At 38.2% G+C, this 23,480-nt stretch overlaps 1 protein-coding gene across 5 annotated transcripts in view; it reads left to right on the top strand.

Moving 5' to 3' along the window:
• Nucleotides 1–747: 747 nt before the first annotated feature.
• The window catches only part of LOC130907443 (MAM domain-containing glycosylphosphatidylinositol anchor protein 2-like), a 459,232-nt gene continuing 436,499 nt past the window's right edge, over nucleotides 748–23,480 (top strand). For 2 of the 5 annotated variants that reach the window (XM_057822539.1, XM_057822545.1), the window contains exon 1: nucleotides 748–829. The gene's annotated coding sequence lies outside the window, so the exon portion shown is untranslated. The remainder of the gene's footprint in view (nucleotides 830–23,480) is intronic. The other 3 variants (XM_057822543.1, XM_057822544.1, XM_057822547.1) reach the window with 3 other exon arrangements.

Below are 23,480 nucleotides of genomic sequence, written 5' to 3' on the forward strand. Positions count from 1 at the left end.
AGTTCGAATATTTAATGAGCAAACTTTTATGCCGAGGATGCGTAAAACAAGTTTTGGTGCTGCACTGCTAAAGAAAAAAAAATGTCTTGAAGTGAAGAAGTCAGCAAACAACATCTGGAGCGTAAACTTTCCTCAGGCTTTACGTCGCCACAGAGCAAACATCTGAACAGCAGTTTCTTTTTTCCTTCATTTTTTTTTGATTTAGAGATGGTGTGAAGAAAGCCTGCTGTTGCTTTGCACGCAGAATCACATTCATCTCACACCTTCTGCATTTCAGTCCTTCACTTTAATTTCGAGCATGAGCACAATTTATCTGAGAATTGACAACAGCAACATCAGATGATGTGCTTTGACTAAATAAATTCTCTTTTCAACAAATTTAAATGAGGAAAGTAGGTAATCAGGCAAAAGTGAATGTTTTAAAATTAAGATTTCAAGCCAAGGTTAGGGTTTTAAATTTGCATAGAAAAATCATTTTCAGCCCAATTATACAACTGGTAATGAGTCATATCTCTGGAAATATTTTATACCATTCTGGCAAAAGTTTTTTAAATTCAGTAATACAAGAGGGTTTTTAAGTATGCCAAATATTTTCACAAATATTAAATCAAATCCCGACTTTAATAAAACATTCATAAAAAAACGGCATTTGGAACATGACTTTTGAAAAGTTGTACTGCTGCAGAACCTAAATATGCTTCAGTTTGAGGTCACGAACTGATGATGAACATTCTTTGCCTTCTTCAGTGTATTCTGGTGAAGAGCAAATTTCCTGGTTCCATTGTTCCTAACAAGTCATCCAGGTCCTGAAGGAGCAAAGAAGCCCCAGGTAATCACACGAGCTCAACCATGTTTGACTCAAGACACACACATTCCGCAATATTCAACTTTTGTCTCATCACTTCATAGAATATTCTCCCAAAACTCTTGGGAATCAGACAGCTTTTTCAGCTAAATTTATTTTACTGAACAAAAATAAGATTTTTTTTTTGTTTTAGGTCAGTACGTGTTTCTTGACTTGTAACTCTGACAAGACTGACATTAGCCGTGGCCAAGTAGGTCTGCAGTTCTTTAGATGTTATCCTGGGTTCCTTGGTGACCTTCTTTTCTTTCTTCTGGGAAGGCTCCCCACTGCTTTGTATGTTTTCATCATTACTGTATCTTTGGCCGAGTCTTGCTGGAGTCCTAAAGCTATGGAAATGGCAATTACTCATAGACTTCATAATGATTGACGGGTCAGATTCCACTGTCAGTGCGCCACACCTTCAAGCAGGGGGCCATTCCACAATCCGCTTCAGTTATTCGCAGTCGGTCGCAGCGACATATGCAGCGAAACAACGCCGGATTTATGTTGAAAAAGTGCGAAAGTTGTACCGAATACAAACAGGAAGGATTGTCTCAGGAGTGATTTGTTCGAGGTTTCAAGGTAATTATTATATTTTTCGTACCATGCATGCATTTTGAAACATTGTGGAAAAAAAATCTATGGGAGCAATTAGCCACTACAGCATTGGCATTATACTTCGTAATATTTACGTAATATAAATGTATTTATTTATTTATTTGTTGTTTAATTTATAAGACTGTTTCATGTCCATATCTATAAAGAATTCAGTGTTTTAAGCATTTATTCACAAGAATTTTCAACAGAAAAAGCTCTTTGTTTACATTTGGTGGCTACTAATTTCCTTACTGACTAGCCTCATAGTTCTCAATATTTACGTAAAATAAATGCTACCTGCACATTTTTTTTTTTTTTTTTTTCTTTTAACCAAGAATCGAGACTGTTTTACGTCCATATCTACTATAAAGAATTTAGGGATTTAGGCATTTATTCACAAGAATTTTCAACGGAAAAAGCTCTTTGTTTACATTTGGTGGCTACTAATTTCCTTACTGACTAGCCTCATAGTTCTCAATATTTACGTAAAATAAATGCTACCTGCATGTTTTTTTTTCTTTTCTTTTAACCAAGAATCGAGACTGTTTTACGTCCACATCTATAAAGAATTCAGGGATTTAAGCATTTATTCACAAGAATTTTCAACGGCAAAGAGCTCTTCGTTTACATTTGGTGGCCGCTAATTTTCTTACTGACTAGCCTCATAGGTCTCAATATTTACGTAAAATAAATGCTACCTGCACATTTTTTTTTTTTTTTTTTGCTTTTAACCAAGAATCGAGAATGTTTTACGTCCATATCTTTAAAGAATTCAGGAATTTAAGCATTTATTCACAAGAAATTTCAACGGCAAAGAGCTCTTTGTTTACATTTGGTGGCCGCTAATTTCCTTACTGACTAGCCTCATAGTTCTCAATAGTTACGTATAATAAATGTTACATGCACATTTTTTTTGTTGCTTTTAACCAAGAATCAGGACTGTTTTACGTCCATATCTATAAAAAATTTAGGAATTTAAGCATTTATTCACAAGAATTGTCAAAGGAAAAAGCTTTTTGGTTACATTTGGTGGCTGCTAATTTCCTTACTGATTAGCCTCAGAGTTCACAATATTTACGTAAAATAAATGCAACCTGTACGTGTTTTTTTATGCTCTTAACTAAGAATCTAGACTGTTTTACGTCCATACCTTTAAAGAATTCAGGGATTTAAGCATTTATTCACAAGAATTTTCAACGGAAAAAGCTCTTTGTTTACATTTGGCGGCTGCTAATTTCCTTACTGACAAGCCTCATAGTTCGCAATATTTACGTAAAATAAATACTGTGTTTCCATTCGGTCAGCTTTGACGGAGATAGGCCCCCTATGAAATGGCCCCGTGCCCCGTGACCCCTAGATACATTCTGGAGTCTATGATAGAATATTTTCCCAAACTCATGGGAATCAGACAGCTTTTTTTTTTAGCAAAATGTATTTTATTTAACAAAAATAAGACTTTTTTTGTTTGTTTGTTTGTTTGTTTTTGGTCAATATCTGACAAAACTGATTAGCTGTGGGAAAGTAGGCGTGTAGTTCTTTAGATGTTATCTTGGGTTCCTTGGTGATCTTCTTTTCTTTCTTCTGGGAAGGTTCCCAACTGCTTTGTATGTTTTCATCATTTATGATTACTGTAACTTTGCTGGAGTAGTAAAGCTTTGGAAATGGCATTTACTTTATATCAATATTTTGACTTGACCTCCAAGATTAAATGATTTTTTGATTGCCCAACCCCAAATAAACACTGAATCTCTTCCATAGCCATCATTAGTTTGTGCAAATGTACCTCATCCAAATGTTGCATGCTGAGTGCAGCTCTTTGTACACTTCAGGCGAGCATTCATTGCTATCGTATACAATAGAAAATCAAGGACAAACACATATTCAAACTGGCTTATCGAGTACACAGCACAGCACAATGCAAGTATCCTACTTGCACACATATTAATATGCCAACACCATAAAAGTGGGATTATTGTGTCAGTTTTTCTTCTATTTGGTGCACAATCAGCATAATAATGTCAGCATGATTAAATAAAGATTTGCGTGTGACCATGCTGACAGTTTCCCCTATTAATGAAATGTCAAAATCAGTTTATTGAATGCATACTAAACATCGGAGGAGCCGCAATCAGCCTTGGCTTTCGTCTCAGGTGGTAATTTGCTGCCTGTTTTCCATATGAAAGAGACACTGTGCGCTTCATTGGTCTGCTTGTGTACGTGCCTCTGACAGCGCGCGCTCAGCAACCTGCACCTTCTGTGGTGACTCATGTTTGCATATGCGTCTTGAGACATCTACATGGTTACATTTACTTATGTTTGGCATTATTATATTACATGTTTCCTGTGCAACGTCATTGGAAACATGACAAGGTAGGGTTTTGAATCTGGGGTTTAGAGTAACGTTTCAAACCTGGGTTAGGGTTACAAATAAGGGTTTTAAGTAGAATTTTCCCATATTATCAGGTAGATAATATTGGCTGATAAAATTATTTTAAAATGATACCGTATAATATCAGTTTTTCATTATCGGTTATGGACCAATATGCATATGCCAGTACTGTCATGTTCACTCATTGCCTGCCTGTGTTTCTGGTGTTTTGTCGCCCCTCCTGGCGATTAGGTGTAATTAGTTTTGATAAATTCCAGCACTTTCTGCTGTCGTAATCATCTGCTCACGCGAGCTAATTGCAAATAGAAAGAGCTAAATGGACGAGCTAACATTTACAGCCAGTGTACCATAGCAGTTCTTGCTATCTCAACACATTGTTTGTGCCTTATACAAGCATTGCCTGTAGTTATATTCTTCCTTTCTTTTTATATTCATGAATGTTGTGTAGTATACTGGTGATGTGTATATTTTGTATTGTTTGCATTTGTTGAAAATTGACACGTGGTGTGTACTTTGCTTTATTTCGTGACTTTATTTCATATTATTGACATAGTGTTTTGTTGCTTTTAGTTTTACAAAAAGTATCAGTGCTCTTGTCCAGAGAAAAATGACCACAGTAAAGCCTTTTCAACTTCACTCAAGGGTCTGACTTCTCTGAGACTGATTTGTTCACTATCTGTCAATCTGTGTACCCACTCACACATTGAGGACAGAATAAGTGACTTATTGGCACTTTGCACTTGATCCAAAAAACTGATGTTTGTACTATTTTGATTTAATAATATATAAGTGATGCAATATAGGCACTTTTCCCATAACTTTAGTTAAAATTGTTCTCTTATTTTTCACAAAATGTTTGTTTGGAAAACCTTTAAGTTGTTACATTTATCATCATTAAAGCATCCGGTGGGGCATCACAATACATTTATTCATCATCTGAGCCGCTTATCCTCATGAGGGTTGCGAGGGTTCATCAATAAATTGTATGACTTCCATGGGCTTCGGCAAGGATTCATACAATTTATTGATGAAGTCATCAGGAACATCAAACAAAGCAGTCTTGCATGCCTCCCAGTGTTCATCAACTTTCTTGGGTTTCGTTTTCCATGCTTCCTCTTTCATCCTATCCCAGACATGCTCAATGATATTCATGTCTGGTGACTGGGCTGGCCAGCCCTGGAGGATCTTGATCTTATTTTCCTTGAGGAGCTTTGAGGTAGAGATTGAAGTATGCGATGGAGCACCATTTATGTTGCCTTGCACCCTGCAGATCTCTCGCACACCCCCCTACTGGATGTAACCCCACACCATGATTTTGGTAATGATGTAACCACCAAACTTCACTGTTTTCTGAGTGAATCTCGAATCCATTCGGGCTCCAGTAGGTCTCCTGCAATATTTGTTGCGACTGTGGTGCACCGTAATTTCCCAAATATAAGGCGCACCCATGTATAAGTCGCACCCCAAATTTACTTGTAAAATCTAGGGAAAATTATTGTCCCCATTTATAACATGCAACCTAATTTTAGCACCAATAAATAGAAGAATACAAGAAAACAGAGCTCGTTTGAGTCTTTGGTGCTTATTTCTATTAAAAAAAAAAAAAAAGTAAAAGTAAATGTATACATTAACTTCAATTTTAATATACATCCCATGTTCTTAAGTATTTGGCATTTAGTATGTGAGGAAATGAGGGAAAATAAAAATTAAGAGATAGAGTTTGGGGTTATTGCTGTTTTGTTAACTTTCATTTTGCAAATTATTGAAACAATACAATTTTAAATGAAAATCTGTTTTTGTATGTGTTATAGAAATGACTGTCAAAACAGTTTTCCATGCATTTCAGTAGTTCTAGGAGGTTTGACCCCCCCCCAAATAAATAAATAAACGAAATTTCTGGCTCCGTGGCGACCTTCACTTCGGGGAGTTCCGGCAAGAAATTCTAGCCACTTTCACCCCTAGTTATGTAACATATTTAGTACATTTTTTGTTCAATTTTCACACTACTTTCTGTAGGCGACAAAACTTTTGTCTTGCCAAAATTTGACCTTTATGTCTTCATGAAATGATCTATCTTTTTTCAGTGAAACAAATATATTTTTGTACATTCAACATCATTTGGGAGGGTCTTAGCTTTCATATAAGCCATTTCTGAAACCAATTGAATAATTAAAAGTCAGGTTATTAAAGCAATTGTTTCTACAAAATGGATATGCGATAAGACGTTTGTCAGGGACTGTAGATTTTTAAATCAATGGCAATATTTTATGTGTTTCTAATAACATATTTTAGTAAAAGAGAACGATTGTGACTTATTAGAGCCTGCAAGTTTTTACGTATGAGGTTTCCTTTAAGGCTGAAACAATATAATGCTTGTAAAACAATCACTGAAAATTCTAATGAAAAACAAATATGTTCAGACTTGAGTGTTGTATTTATATTATATGATAAAATGTTCTTTTTGTAGACTGTATACTTTGTTATTTAAGAAGCCATGGTGTACATTGCGGCAGCATTAAAGACAGGGACACAAACGGGAAATCAATACTAGTTGGTCGATTCTGTTTTGTTGCCTTTGCGCTACACCGTGAAAATACTAAAAAAATATATAAATAGAGTGGAGGCTGCTATTTTGGAGAGTGAAATGACATTTTGCGGCTCAGGTCAAACATGACTGTGAAGGCAGCGTTTCTCAGAGGCTTGTTTTTATTTCTGGGAAATGATTTTCCTCTTTCCGACATCAGTCAGGGGCTCACCAGGCAGCGCTAAATCCCAACATGGAGCTCAGTATACATATAAAGATGCTTTTTTTTGGTGAGTTGTTTGTTTTTCTAAAGCCTCTGACCTCATTTCGGAAGTAAACAACAAAAAAGAGAACGGATGAGATGGATATAAAACCAAACGAGGCACATGTGCCTTTGATGGGATTTCATATTCAACTTCATTAATTGAAAACTATATCGTTTTGCTCCCTCACTATAACCAATACATTTAAGAACTATATACTCAATTGCGGAAAGCCAGTGAGAGACACTTTTTAAGATATGATCTTCATCAAGTTTTTTTTTTTTTTTGCCAAAAAATTTTGATGCAACTGGTCAAAGTCTACTTGAAAGATTTTTCACTGGTGATTTGTTTCAAGGTAATGAAGTCTACCACAGCTAAAGGTAGCATCCGTCATTCCAGAGCACTAACATAAAGGGCAAGCTATTAGGGGTAAGGCATTTATATTGTCTTAATTAGACAAAGCTTCTGGTTGAACAGAGGCCACTTAATTTGTACAAATCTTGAAAATGAATATAAGTAATTATTACAATTGGTCAATCGAGGTAAAAACCTGGTGGGATCAGTCACTGTAAAGCCAAAGGAGGTAATACAGTCATGTGAAAAAATTAGGACACTCTATTAAATATTGTTCTTTAATAAGAAATGTTCACAAATCAATTTCTGATCTTGTTCTTCTTTATCTCTGGAAAATAAAGTGATTTAATTGCAGTTAAACAACAAAAATTAACAATGTTTTACACATTACACTAAATACTTGTATATAAACAAAAATGCATATTCTAACTGAGGAAAAAGTTAGGACACCCTACCACCTAATAGGTAGTGTTACCCCCTTTGGCTGAAATAACTTCAGTGAGACGCTTTTTGTAGCCATCTACCAGTCTTTGACATCAGTCTGAAGAGAGTTTGCCCCACTTCTCAACCCAGATCACCTTCAGCTGTAAGCTGTTTAAGGGGTTTCTTGCATGTACAGCCCGTTTCAAGTCACCCCAAGCATCTCAATGGGATTAAGACCTGGGCTTTCACTCGGCCATTCCAGGACTCTCCATTTCTTCCTTTTCAGCCAGTCCTTGGTGGATTTACTGGTATGTTTTGGGTCATTGTCATATTGCAGGGTCCAGTTTCGCTTCAGCTTTAATTTTTTTCACAGATGATCTCACATGTTCCTCAAGCATCCTCTGATACAGGATAGAATTCATGGTGGATTCTATGCTAGTTAGGTGGCCAGGTCCTGCTTTAGCAACGCATCCCAAAACCATGACACTTCCACCTCCATGTTTCACAGTTGGTATGAGGTTCTTTTCCTGTAATGCTGTATTGGATTTACGCCAAACATGTCCTCCGTTCTGGTCAAAAATAATTCAATTTTAAGATTCATCTATCCAAACAACATTTGATATTTTGTTGATTCAGCTCAAGCTGTGAGCAGACGCACTCCTCTGAGCTCCCAAGAGCAACTTAACTCAACCGATAAGCGCTCAGGGCCAACTCAGGGCCAGCAAGCTCGACTCCCAGTATGGCTCCAAAGAATTTGAAACCTGTAGACTTGGATGAAATAAAATCCTCCATACAGAAATTGGAGGTCTCCTTGACTGGCTTGATTCAAAACCAGAATCAAGAAATCGTCAGAGAGCTCCAGTTAATGCGCGCTGAAAACGACAAACTCAAGCAGGCGGTCGAGGAGAGAGATGTTCGCAACAAAAGGCTGGAAATTTGAGCTGACGATCTCGACCAGTTCCGATGCGCTAATGAGCTCATCATTTCTGGATTACAACTGACACCTAGCCCTGGTGATACAGTGGCGCAACTAGCAATTGCCAAGCTGAAAGAGTATGGAATAAACATGGAACCGCTGGACATCCGTTGCTGCTTTCTGCTCCCATCTGGGGGGGGGGGGGGTGCTCATGAAGCTGGCAGACCACAAGACCAAGACTGCCCTGCTTAACCAGCGCCGCCACCTGAAAGGGTCGAAGATTTTTTTGAATGACAACTTGACTCGCCAAAATGCCGAAATTGCAAGAAAAGCACGTCAGCTCAAAAAAGCTGGGAAAATCGTCAACACCTGGGTCTCGGATTGCAGGATCCTTGTCAAGATGCAAGATATGAAGATTAAAGCTATAAGGAGTCTTGACGAGCTGACCTCACTTGAAAATTAATGACGACATCTGAAACCACACTTCTGGACCACAACTTCTACAATAACTGGATAACTGTAAATACTACACAGCGGACCGGTATAACAACTCGTGGATGTGGACGATAAGCTGAAACTTATCAACGGCAGGAGACTCTACAAGAATTTTGAACACATTGAGGTTTATCTACTAAAAATAAAAAAGGCTCTGACTTTAATTTGCACGGATATAACATGGCACAAATGAATCGGGCATCTAAGGGGGGAGGGGGTGTTGCAATTATGATTGACAATCTCCTGGAATGTATCACAATTGAGCTCCTTATCCCCAATTGTAAAAACATAATTATCAGTGTCTACCGAGCTCCTGATTCAAATGTCCAGCTTACGGAGTATTTGGGAAAAGATACTGTATAAAATGAATAATAAGCATGTTTTTTGTTGTGGAGACATTAATCTTGGGATAAAATATGTACAACATGTTGTTTGATTTTCCTCATACATTCATGTCTGATGAAATTGTTACAGTGATCTTTGTGTGCGCCAATTGTTGCCACCATGTACACCTTAGGAATGTATCCTTTTAAGAGACTTATAAGAAAAGCATTTTGAGTCGCTACTCACACCAGCTGTGATAACACATAATCACTTTTGCCACACACATAGCCACAACAAAATGTTCCCACAGCAAATAGATGCTAAAATGTCAGGGACATGCCCTGAAATTAATCGAGCTGCTTGACTGGACGCTGAGTTATTGTAAACTGAGATTGTTGATTGTGCTATTGTACAGTTTGTGGCCATCTGATGTATGTAACTGTACCATGTCTGATTGTGCGTCTTTAGTTGTATGGGGGACGGGAAACTGATAAGCATATGCTTCCTCCCGTCTGCCTTTGTCTTCTTCTTCGGTTCCTTCGGGCAAATCAAATCACATTTTGTAATTGTCAATGATTGTCAATGATACTGATGATGATGGCAATAAATATTTCATTATTCCAGAAGTCCTGCTATTTGTCTACATTCACCTTGGCAACTTCAATCTGGCCTTCATGTTCTTCTTGGACAGCAAAGGTTTCCTCCTTGCACACTTCCCATGAAGGTTAAACTTGTGAAGTCTCTTTCTCATTGTAGAGGCATGCACTTTCACATCAACAGTAGCAAGAGGCTGCTATAAGTCCTGTGAAGACACTTTAGAGTTTTTGGAGACTTCTTTTAGCATCTTGTGGTCTGCTCTCGGGGTGAACTTGCTTGGACGGCTAGACCTGGGCATGATGGCAGTTGTTTTTGAATGTCCTCCACTTGTAGACTATTTTCGGGACAGTAGAATAGCTGATTTTATATTCTTTTGAGATCTTTTGAAATCCCTTACTAGACTCATAAGTGTCTACAATCTTCATTCTGAAGGCCCCAGCAAGCTGATTTGATCTCACCATGGTGTTTTCTCTCACTTCAAAAGTTGGGGGCACACCAAACTAAATATGAGGTTTAAATAAGGCAAGCATTCTTCAAAACACTGTGTAATGATGTTCTTATCATGTGCACCCGATGTGATACACGTGTGTGTGATTTTCTCCATTTTAAGTGGGATTGAATGTGGGGGTGTCCTAATTTATTCCTCAACAGAAATTGCATTTATTTAAAATTACATTTTACAGAAAGTTATTTTTTTAGTCTTAATTGTTTAGTTCTATTACTTGAATCTCTCAAGGTTGTTAGAATTGATATTAAATATCCATATGACCAAATATGTTAGAAAACACACAAGCTTCCATAGGGTGTCCTAATTTTTTCACATGACTGTAGGAAGGGGGTGTCTATTTGGTGCACGGTGTTTAGATACTCAAGTGGTCATCGCAAAACGTTGCAAGGATTATTTCAAAGAAGAAACTGATTGAACAAATAAAAACAATTGGCAATCATAGCATGGCATTCAGCAGGTGGAAAAAAGCCAATCACTGCCATCCCCCAAACAAAGTTGATGCTGGCTGCAAAGGAAACGCTTGCCAATTCAAATGCTGCCAGCTAAACACGTGTCGAAGCGACCTGAGTGCATGTGCTTGTCATTGAGGTGACACCCGGCGGCGCATCAGCGACTCATCCATATTTCATATTTTTTCTTTTTTTTGTTTGCCTTTCAGCACACGTTGGGCACACAGCCCAACAGAACAAACAAAAAGATCTGGATAAAATGCATCAGTTAAAAGATACGTTTGTCGTAGTAGTTAAAAAGAATATTTAAAAAAATGAAATAAAAAATGCATTGTGTGACTAAATACTATATGATTCTATTGGTTGTTTTTACCTTCCCTTTAAAACTGGAAAAAACAGAAATGTTTCTAAATGATAGTGAACTTTTTTTTTTGGGAAAGGTGCTTGTCACTAACATTAATTATTTGATTATCACTATGATGGATATTAATGCGTACTGTATCTTCCATATGCCAGGGTGTTTGCAGTGCACTTTCAACATACCGCACTATTACTATGTACATATTTGACCTCCACAGCTTTTACAGTACATTACTCTTCATTTTAACAACCCGAAGGAACATTACTGCCGTAATAAGCGAATTGGAGCGTGCTTGCCCGCTGCGGGTGTGCTGTAAAGCGACTTTGACAGTCTAAATAGTCTCCTGGATGGGTGTTGACATTTTATGCACTCAGCTTAAGTATCAGCTGATTCAGGAACACACAAGGCAAAACTACGTGGTGAGACTGTTTGAGATTCTCAGCAGGTGACCACCAACATGACTTTGTGTATCTGCTCTATATTCCGCCTGCTTTTTATGCTGAGTACACACGTACATTATCAAGAACCAAGATGTTTAAATGATCTGACCAGACGGACTACATTAGGCTTTGTCGTCCGCCATATGGAGCATTTTTTCATAAGGCACTGATGAGCTAAAACGCATAAAATATCAAGAACTTGCTAGGACGGGCCCATTGACTCGTGCTAGATTAGCCACTCCGGAGCCCTGAAACTAATAACTAACTAACTAACTACATGGAATTTGTTGTCGAAATTCTGGACTTCCTCTTTAAGATGAGGTAAACTGTTTTTTTTTTTTTTTGTTTTTTTTTTTTTTTTACATTTCATTTATTTTAACAATTTAGGTGCGTTCAAAGTCCCCTTAGCAATAACAGTAATATATATAGTATAATGTGGAAATGCAAGCTAAATTGACAGAACAGAAAAAAACAATATAATACTAATAGTGAAAATAAAGTACATAGAGAAGAGCAAGACAACAAATGATCATCATTTTGAACATGCTTTTTAGTCAAACTTCTCTCTTCCACTCTCTTCCATTGTCTTCCGTTTCCCTCATGGCAAGCCACTAACCTCCTCGACCAATGGGATAAGCGGGATTATCATTGTTCTGTCAGCTCATTGGTCAGAGAGCAGGAGAGGCGGGGGAATACGCGCCCCTACATACAATATTCTTGAAAGGCACCATACCAGTATTAGTTCGTTTTACAAATTAAACACTACAGGTAGTCCCCGGGTTGCGACGGACCTGACTTACGCGCTTTCGACTTTTTTTTTTTTAAATGTTGACTTTTGTTTGTCATGCATGCAGAGGCGTCGCGTTCCATTAGGCAAACCAGCCAGCAGGGGCCCCCAGAGGGCCAACAGATTTAGCACATGCAGCTTTACTTCCAGTGAAAGCCTTGTGTCTGAGTTCCCTGAAGGGGCCCCTTGACTCGCTCTACACCCCCCCACCGCTCACGTGACTCAGAGTGAGAGTGAGCGGCGATTTTGCTTTTTTTTTTAATTGGCGTATATCCAAAATGAAGAGAAGTTATCCTTCTGGAAGTAACGAAAGAAAAAAAAGCAGAAGAGGAGAAAAGGAAGCAAGACAGCAGTGAGTGTACTATGTTACTGTAGTTTTATGTCCTTATGTAGTAAAAGCTGGGCACTTTGAGTGTCCTAAAAAGCGCTCTATGAGACCGAGGCGTTATTATACTTTTATTAAATATGCTATTGCTCCAAGTCCAACTGTCCCCCTTACTTGCACACGCTCGAAGGGCCCCATGTTGCTTGTCGCCTGGGGCCCCCGGGGACCCTTCCTACGCCTCTGCATGCATGCTTTTGGCGCGGGAAGCGTAGAACAGGAAGCGAGCGCATGTACAGACTCGCCCGCCCACCCCACACACGCACACACAGAGCAGCTGTGTGACAGAGGTGACAGGCTGCGCACACATTTGTTGCTTGTGAAGCATCCAGAGTGCCACGACTGTGTATATAACCCCTTTTGTAGTCTTTATTGTGCGTTTTCAATAGTGGTCGAAATCTTGGGGCGAGTTTATGTGATTGTTTTTAATGATGTGCGGACGCTAAGTGATACATGCTAATCGTTTTTTATTGCTGTATTAGCAGCTACTAGTAAATGCAAATTTGAAATGCTGTTATTGAATATGAGACTGATTTAATTTAATTTTATTTTAGTTTCATTCTGCAAGTGTGTCTTGAGCAGTGTTGGGAATGACGCCGTAATGTAACGGCGTTATTTTTTTCAGTAACTGGGTAATCTAACTAATTATTTTTTCCGCTGTTACAACGCCGTTACCGTTACTGACTGTCAAAAGCGGTGCGTTACTTACTCTGAATAAATTGAAGAAACTACCAGCCGTAGCGAGTCTACTCTGCTCTGTTTATTCGTCATCCAAGACTTGGGGTGCGTTCAGGTTCGAGAATAGCGCACGTGTTTTGTTTTGTGCTTTTTCTGAGCAAATATATAACACACAGGACGTGCTGGCAGTTGTTTAATAGCACATATAACCTCAACATTAACACAAATGTACGGCTCTTGGCAGGCCGTGTCTCTAACTCACTCCCGCATGATGTGAGCAAAACAATATTGGCGCCGTGTGCACTTTAGGGTGCTTCCGATAATTCTGTATCAGAATATTACAGCACGCGCTTCTTATGACTCCAGGCTGTTTGTCCCTGCTCATTCAACTAGACAATGCTTGCTAACGTTTCTGTTTTTGCTACACCTGAATGCTAGCCTCATTCCCATCCCCCACTGTCAGCCAGCAAGAATGCTGCTTCCATCTTGAGGACGGCAGACGCTTTGAGGGTGACCGGAGAAGTAGGGGGACAAGGCTACCTGAATGCACCACCTGGATAGATGTGATGTAAGTGATTGTGATTGGCTGAGGGTTAGAGTCATGTGTCATGGTAAGCCAATCAGAGCCGGTGTTTTCACACACAAACCGGAAAAGCGCGTATGGCAAACACACACGTAAAACAGATGCAGAGGGATATGATGGCAGAGCATTCAGAGGAAAATTTGTCCTTTACAAGGGGAAGACATAAATACTATTTCAAGTCAAAATACTTGAAGTACAGTAAGCTATGTGTACTTGACCAGTTGTCTCAGGTTGTGACAGATTTAATTGATTAAACTCACTTTATATTGTTTACTGCTGATTGTTATTTTATTGACATACAACAACTTCTTTTTAAAGTAACGGAAATAATTACTTTCCCTGGTAACTAGTTACTTTTACTATAGAGTAATTCAGTTACTAACGCAGTTACTTTTTGGAAGAAGTGAGTAACTATAACTAATTACGTTTTTAAAGTCACGTGCCCAACACTGGTCATGAACAGCTGAATAAAGTCAGCAAACCACACTGTCTGACATTGTCATTTCAGAGCTTAGCTTACTGTCTAGATAGGTCTTAGCTCCAACGTCTTGGCGAGGACAGTACAATGAAGTTTAATACATGTTTTTGGATTGTTTTTTTTTTTTTTTTTTTTTTTTAATTTTGTGGGTGTTTTGGGGTAATTAAAGGGTTAATTCGGATTTACGCGGAAATCCGGGTTACATCGCCAGCGCAGGAACACAACTCATTCGTAAACTGGGGACTACCTGTATTTTGGATTTTCATGATAATACAGGACAAAGCACATTCGTTGTAAGCTTAATACAGGTCACGTACTTTTGTTCCTGAATAACGGACGATTCCGTTTTTTTCAAGGGACTGTTGGCAACATTATTAATGAGTCAGGCGGTGGTGCTGGAGCGTACCCCAGTTGACTTCAGGCATTTTTATGTAGTTAGCGAGTTCAATACTTAGTTATCTTTTGTTGTGTTAGTAACAGTGTTTTTAATAACCGCGTTAGAATATAATGGCATTACTAACGGCGTTATTTTCTTCACTAGTGAGTAATCTAATTAATTACTCTTCTCATCTTGGCAACGCCGTTACCGTTACTGAGGCGGGAAAGGCGTGCGTTACTATGCGTTACTATGTTGGTTGACTGACGCGAGAAAAGTCTGAGAAAGACTGACTCACAGGGACGAGAGAGCAGAGCAGGAGTGGGGAGGAGGCAAGGGACTGTGACGCCGTTGCAAACGCGATGTTACTATGCTAAGTGGCTCCAATAATAACTTACTTTAGCCGATAGCCTACAAACTACGCCCTCATGATGTTACGGTATATATCACATATATACAGAACTAGATGCAAATGACAGGCACGGCGGCATTGGCAACATGTATAAAGAACTAGATGCGTTAGTAAACAGCCGCCATCTTAAAGCAGTAGATTTCTTAGGAAGACTCTGTTGTAGAGAACCTTCCTAGGGAACGTAAGTAAATTTTTATCTAAAATGCTCCTAAGTCGGCAAAACTTAACTTAAATCTATCTTTAATTGACGAAACAGTTTTAAAACTTACACAAGTCGAAAGTAGACAGAAGGGAACTAATGCAATAACGGGAGCAATTTTAACAACTTTGACGGTTGATTCACAACATTAAATGACTTCCACACATAGCAAAGGTTACTATCTAGTTATCGCAATATCCGCAATACCCCTGTGTCTAGTTAAGTTTAAAGAGTATGTCATGCCCTGGGAAAATGTTAATATTCCATCATTTATCCATAAACGCATGCCTTTTGTATTCATATCATGCCACTTCGTGTAATCACACACAAGAAAATGAGAGAAATTTGGCTCGATTGTCAAGCTAAAACGACTGATGCCCGAGATCTGGCAGATTGTGTGTGTGACGTCATTTCAAGTGAAGAGAGTGCCACCGGCCACTAGGGGGGCAGTGCCTGTCTGCATCAATATAATTCCTTCTACTGAGGGGAGAATTAGCGGTGTTTTGAGCTGTTTATTCTGTTGCATTGTGTTCGTCCTGCACATATTCCAGGTTCCCTCATGAAGAAACACCCCTCGTTGTCAATAAAAGAGAATTCAGAATTGACAGTGAGGGGTGTTTCTTCAACAAGAAAAAAGGCTCGGTGCTTTAATACTGAATGGCGGCGATGATGGCAGACAATTTCATTTCTAGTTTCAGCGACGAATCCGACGTAGAAGGTCGTAACGAATGTTCATCTAATGGTGACGAGGAGAGTTACGAAGCTTTAATTGGTGTTTTAGGTTACCAATTTGAGCCCAAACGAACGCCAAGGCAGCGTAATGAAACGATCATTGAGGGGAGCAATGACACTGATGAAACATCGGCAGCAGATCGTGTGGGAAACCCCGAACGATTTGTTTTGCATTTCTTTTTGTGAAGCTGATACACCGTGACCGCAAAATAAAGTAATGTATAGAATAATTATCATTTATTGCGCTATCATAGCTTTTCGCTCTGCCAACAGACACAAATATGAATGGGATCAGAGGATTTGTTCTATATATTTTACGAGTGATAATTCATTCATGTGTCCAGTCCTGTATCCAATGCGTGATATTTTTTTATTATAAAAGAGTACTCACTCTGGCCATTTCGAGCTTGGCTGCTCCCCTCCTTTGCTTAGCCTTAGCCTCCTTTGCCAGTCATCGTCCTCTATCTTGATATCTCGGGACATTTAGGTGGCTGCGCGTGTATGGTGGCCACCGGATCTGCTTTGAGCAGCAATCTTTTAGCAAAACCGGATTTCACTTGTCCACAGTTTGAGAAGCTTTCAGGTGGAAAATGCGCACCACAGAAAATCGTGCCGGTGTTCTGTCAAAATTTGCTCCCTTATAAAATTTTTCTCCCAAAGCTTTTGTGGCGCTGAAAAAGCCCTCTTTTACATTCAATTGGACTGTCAATGTTATCCAAAGGTGCTAACTAAACTAGATACATCATAAACATACATGTGCAACACGAAAATGGTGTAAATTAATACTTAACGACACGGCAAAGTCGTTAACAGTGAGAGCACAGGGTGCAGTTGCTGTGTGCAGCTAACATGGTAGGATGTGTTTGAGAACTTTTGTACGTCTTTACATGATCAAACTTAAGTAAATATTCCTTTCTTTAAAGAAAGTTTGTAGTGTTTACTTTGGAATCGCTGCATTCGCGGTCATTTTTAACGTTATGCGCATGCGCAAAACCGCAAGGTAGCAATTTTTGATGGGTTGCAAAATTTGTCAGAACACCGGAGGCTGTGTCTAGAAAATTAGCCCTCTTTGCACGGACGAACTTTACCCATTGTCTGCGTAGTCCAGCTTTTTTTTTTTCGCGTTTGGGAACTCATGGATACTATATTCCGATAAATAGCTATTTGTACACCACATAGCACAGCAGTTTTGAACCATTTTAGTGATGTTTTGGTCAAACAAACCCGAACGCTACTCTCTCATCGATAAAAAACAATGGCACCTGGCTCCGCCTCGACTTTCATTCACTTGTAGTAACGTTCCCGCCCCATTCGGCTGTTTCCGGAACACTTTCGGAAATGTTCGTCATTTTCGATCTATTTTCGATAATTGCTCATTAATGTGATTGATTTTTTTGTTAACTTTATCAATATTTGTTATCTTGGCACATAACGGTTCTATTGATGTCTCACAACCCCTATGCGTTTTCATACCCTTTAAGGTAAAGAATTGGGCTAGGGCCACTTGTCCCAAAAACCCTTTAAACTTCTCATTGTGTGACCTGTTTTTTTTTTGTTTTTTTTTTGAGAGAAAAAAAGAAAACATGAAAATTATCACCAGTTACTTTGCCAAGTAACTAATTACTCTTACATTCAGGTAACTGAGTTACTAACGCAATTACTTTTTGGGAAAAGTAATTTGTAACGGTAATTACTTTTTAAAAGTAAGATTAACAACACTGGTTAGTAATCAGCTTACTAGTTTGATAGCTCCTGAGGTAACAAGCAAACATATTGGGATGCTATTGCCATTCTTAGCGCGTCCATGGCTCCAGAGGCATATAAATAAACTTCACCCAACACATTTGATTAACTTCTCACATGCCCCCAAGGTATGGGGCCTTAGAAGCTCACCACCGTTTAATCCTCGCCTCCGCTGAGAAGACCGCCGCTAATTCCAATCGCGAGCATCTGATTCAGTGTGGCCCCCAGCGTAGAGCTCATCTGCTGCGAGCCCCTCCCCCCAAAAAAACAAAACCATGAAAAAAATATATATACCTTGAGCTTGATCCAAATGTAAAGACAAGAGTCACAAGACCAATAGATGACAGAGACCAAGACACACAAGACGCCCCCAGTCGAGCTGAATAGAATTACGACTACTTGAGAGCAGTGGAGAATTTTCATAGTTACTGTTGCTTTGGTCAAAGGCTCATTTGTCAATCTGTTAGACCTTTTGCAGGGTAGCTCAAGACACACACCACCTTATTCCGAGGTTAAATTGTGATGTAATTAACTAGATTGTGAGCTATGATTTTTCTCACTGGTGGTTTTGTAGTAAACAGTGTTGGGCACGTTACTTTAAAAAAGTAATCAGTTATAGTTACTTACTACTTCTTCCAAAAAGTAAATGAGTTAGTAACTGAATTACTCTATAGTAAAAGTAAGTAGTTACCAGGGAAAGTAGCTATTTCCGTTACTTTAAAAAGAAGTTGTTGTATGTCAAAGAATTTGAAATTTTCTGAGCAGTATTCGAGTCAGTTGAATAGAGAAGAACAGACAGGTAGTTGTGTTATAGAACCATGTAATATTTATTGCACCTCACCAGCAACAGATTTATCCTACACTTGAAGTGCAACAAAAATAAACAGATTTGAATTGCTTACCACAGATGTCGACAAAAGCTTTGCCCCTGGACATAAATTACACTTTACATGCACGTTCTTTCCTTTAATTTCGACCAACTTGAAATAGTGTTTATATCTTCACCTCGTAAAGGACAAATTTTCCTCTGAATGTTCTGCCATCATATCCCTCTGCATCTGTTTTGCGTGTGTGTGTTTGCTGCACGCGCTGTTCCGGTTTGTGTGTGAAAACACCGGCTCTGAAGTACATGCGCTATTAGGCTGGAGCGTTTACGTCACAGAATGGGGGATCACGTGAGATTTGACAACAATGCAGCCATATTGGAAGCAGGTCTGGCTCGCGGGACATTAAACTTTAACTTGCCAGTTCGATAAAGAGACAAACTCGTTACTAAGGTGAAGAACAGATATGTGATCAAACTTAAGGATGTGAACAACAATGTTGACCCTTACGAGCAAGCCGAAGACAAATGGAGTAAAGATGTCGATGGGCTTCCACAATTACGCGAAATGGACATTCTGCTGTATTTATTGTTTGGTGTATGTTACTAAACTCATCAGCGATTCCGAAAATACAAATCGCTACAAAGCTACGAACAGTTTTGCTGCGGATGGGTGCAGGACCTGCACATTATGACCGTATCAATAAATAAATATCAATAAATAACGCCGTTATGTAACGGCGTTATTTATAACAACGTTATTCCCAACACTGGTAGTAAATTACCTGGATTATGCAAAGAAAGAGCCAATTTGGAAATTATCAGTTAGTTACTGAAGTTAAAATTCATACCCATATGGAGCGATTAATACCCAACATGAATGAGAGCAAGGCCCTTGTGTGAAAGAATGTTAATAATGTAAATGCCATCTTGAGGATTTATTGTCATAATAAACAAATACAGTACTTATGTACTGTATGTTGAATGTATACTGTATATTCGTCCGAGTTTTATTCATTTTTTTCTTAATGCATTGCCAAAATGTATATGATCGGGAAAAATTATCGGGAATCATTGGAATTGAATCGGGAGCAAAAAAAAAAAACCCAATCGGATCGGGAAATATCGGGATCGGCAGATACTCAAACTAAAATGATCGGGATCGGATCGGGAGCAAAAAAACATGATCGGAACAACCCTAGTCGTAGCGCGCCCCTTCACATCCTCAGTAACGGTAACGCCGTTGCAAAGATGTGAAAAGTAGTTAATTAGATTACTCACGACTGAAAAAGATAACGTCGTTCCAAACGCCGTTATACGCTAACGCCGTTATTAACAACACTGCTTATGATGTATAATAGAGCACAATGGCTGTGCCAATTGTAGGCTACGTTATTCCAATTGCCATTGTATGCAGTATAAACCCACATTCACATTAAACTTTGAATTCGCTTCAAACATTGCTTTATGACACAGATATGAGTAAAAACAATGGAAAATGGCAATATGCTAGACTAATTAAATTTAATTAAAATGGCAGCATCGTAACCTAGTATGTAAACATGCATTATGCGGTGGAGACATATTGTAGTCTGTAAATGACTTTCAGCAACTTACTGTGGATGATAATTTGTTTTTTTCCCCTGAAAAAAACCTCAGTCTAATGAAAACTTTTTCATGTTGTTACCAAAGTAGAAGAAACACGCACCTCATTGAAGGCAATACATTTGCTCAAATGTCAAAAACCCCAGAAGATATAAAAAAATAAAGCAGCCTGGCCAATAAAGCGGCGCATCCCCGACCCCGGGCCTTATGAATATCATTATTGGTGTTTGGGCTACCCTTTATTTTCTCAAAAAATGAGGTGTCAAAATAAAAATAATACACTGAAATGGAAAGCAATCTCATGATGTGTTTATGATTCACTGAATTTGTGCATCGACTTTTATATTTCCCAAGTCTCTAGGCTAATCTATCACCTTCTGTTTCTCTTCTTGAGAGATATTTTAGAATTATATTTCATACAGAACTGACCATGGTGTTTTTGAGTTCAGAAGCTTGAAGCTTGTAGGATGTGACTTCATTTCAGAGGTGAAATAATGTTCACTAGTCTCATAAAGTCATCATTGGAAGAAATTTTGCTATTTAAATCACATTTTCTGATATCAGCCTGGATCTTGAAGTACAATTACCGTCATCGTCGCAGTGGTTCGCCTCTTAATTTCCTCCCTTGACGTGATTTAAACATGATTGCAGAGCCTCCACTGAAAATTTAATGGAAAGGTAATTAGCTAAAGGAGAAAAATAGTTCTTTGCAGAAGTGTCTGGAATTTAAATGGAAGCCTCAACGTTTTTTTTTTTTTTTTTTTTTTTTTTTTTTAATTTGTTGAAAAACATTCTAGCAAGTACTGACTAAAAGTTTCTCCATTATTTGGCCCTCTGATTATACAATGAAAAAAATAAGTATTTGAACACCCTGCTATTTTGCAAGTTCTCCCACTTAGAAAGCATGGAGGAGTCCACGGTGCATGTCCACGGTGAGAGAGATAATCTTAGACGAAAAATCCAGAAATCACAATGCATGAGTTAAAAAAAAAAAATTTGTGTGATAGAGCTGCAAATAAGTATTTGAACACCTGTCTATCAGCTCGAATTCTGACCATGAAAGACCTGTTATTTAGCCTATTAAAAGTCCACCTCCACTCCATGTATTACCCTGAATCAGATGCACTTGTTTGATGTCGATAGCTGCATAAATACACCTGTCCACCCCATACAATCAGTATGACTCAAACTTGTAACAGAGCAAAGACCAAAGAGCTGTCCAAAGACACCAGAGACAAAATTGTACACCTCCAAAAGGCTGGAAAGGGCCATAGGCGGAGTTTGACTTATGGGCCGGGGGGCACAACCGGTTGATGACCCCAAAACACAGTGTCAGCAATAAAATTAACTTACAAGAATATTTAAGTTGAAAATGAGCGTTTTTTTGTTTCCCATCATTCTTGAGGGGAATTCTAAATCAGTCTGCTTAGGATGGCTATACTTTTCGCCAAGATCGTCATCCATTGAATATGGTACGCCCGCGGGTGTCATGCCAATGTAGTTACCCCAGTCAAAAATTGTATCCCCTGGGCGGAGCCATATGGAGGTAGATTTGTGTCTTCATTATTCCATCAAAAAATATGTTTGAATGCAAAAATAAATTTGAAACTCAAAAAAATGCATTTGAAATCTATTTTTCTTTGAATTTAAAAAAAAATTTTTTTATTGAAGTCTTTTTTTTTTTTTTTTGATTGAAGCAACTTTTTTTGATTGAAGTAATGTTTTGTGTTTGGGCCACATTTGGGCTAGGACATTTGTGTCTTTATTATTCAATCAAAAAATAAGTTGCGTCAGACAATAATATATATTTTCAAAGGAAAAATCACTTCAATCAAAAAAAGAGAAATTGCAATCATAGAAAAAAAAAGTTTTTGAATACGAAAAAAATATTTGAGACTCAAATATTTACATTTGAACACTTAATTTTTTAATTTAAAAATTTTTCTTTGATTTTAGCAATCCTTTTTGTGCTTGGGCCACATTATAGGTAGGACATATGTGTCTAAATCATTCAATTCCCCAAAAAGTTGCTTAAATCAAAAAAGATATTTTCAAACATAGAAAAAAAATCATTAAAAAAAAAAAATTGCCCTCCTCTTTTTTTTTTTTTTTTTTTTTTTTTTAAATAATATGCAAAGCAAATGGCTAAGGTGCTAGTCACATGACCTGTTCGAAAAATAATTTTGACCCATTATAAAAATATCATTTTTTTGTTCATTTCATTGATTTTTGCTGTTTGCTTTATTGCTTTACAACTTTTATATGTATACGAAAGTCTATTACATGCAATGACAAATTACTTCTCCCAAAAAGTAATTGCGTTACTAACTCAGTTACATGAATGTAAGAGTAATTAGTTACTTGGCAAAGTAATTGGTGATAATTTTTAGGTTTTTTTTTTTCTCAATGAATAAATAAATAAATGGAAAAAAAAAAAAAAAAAACAGGTCATCAATGTGAAGTTTAAAGGGTTTTTGGGACAAATGGCCCTAGCCCAATTCTTAGACACAGGGGTTTTGCGGATATTGCGATAAGTAGATAGTAACCTTTGCTATGTGTGGAAGTCATTTAATGTTGTGAATCAACCGTTAAAGTTGTTAAAATTGCTCCCGTTATTGCATTAGTTCCCTTCTGTCTATTTTCGACATGTGTAACTTTTAAAACTGTTTCATCATTAAAAGATAGATTGAAGTTAAGTTTTGCTGATTTAGGCGTATTTTAGATAAAAATTTACTTAGACTTGACTGGAAGGTTCTATACAACAGAGCCTTCTTGAGAAGTCTACTGCTTTAAGATGGCAGCCGTTTACTATCGCATCTAATTCTATATTATACTTGTTGCTAACGCCGCCGTGTCTGTCGTTTGCATCTAGTTCTGTACATATGTGATATCTATCGATGTGGGCGTAGTTTGTAGGCTATCGGCTACAGTCAGGTATTATTGGAGCCACCTAGCGTAGTAGCATCGCGTTTGCAACGGCGTCACACTCCCTGGGCTCCTCCTCACTCCTGCTCTGCTCTCTCGTCTCCGTGAGTCAGTCTTTTTCAGACTTTTCTTGCGTCAGTCAACCAACATTGCAACGCATAGTAATGCACGCCTTTCCCGCCTCAGTAACGGTAACGGCATTGCCAAGATGAGAAAAGTAATTAATTAGATTACTCACTACTGAAGAAAATAACGCCGTTAGTAACGCCGTTA

Source organism: Corythoichthys intestinalis, chromosome 19 (assembly GCF_030265065.1).
Source record: "Corythoichthys intestinalis isolate RoL2023-P3 chromosome 19, ASM3026506v1, whole genome shotgun sequence".
Lineage (NCBI taxonomy): Eukaryota > Metazoa > Chordata > Actinopteri > Syngnathiformes > Syngnathidae > Corythoichthys > Corythoichthys intestinalis.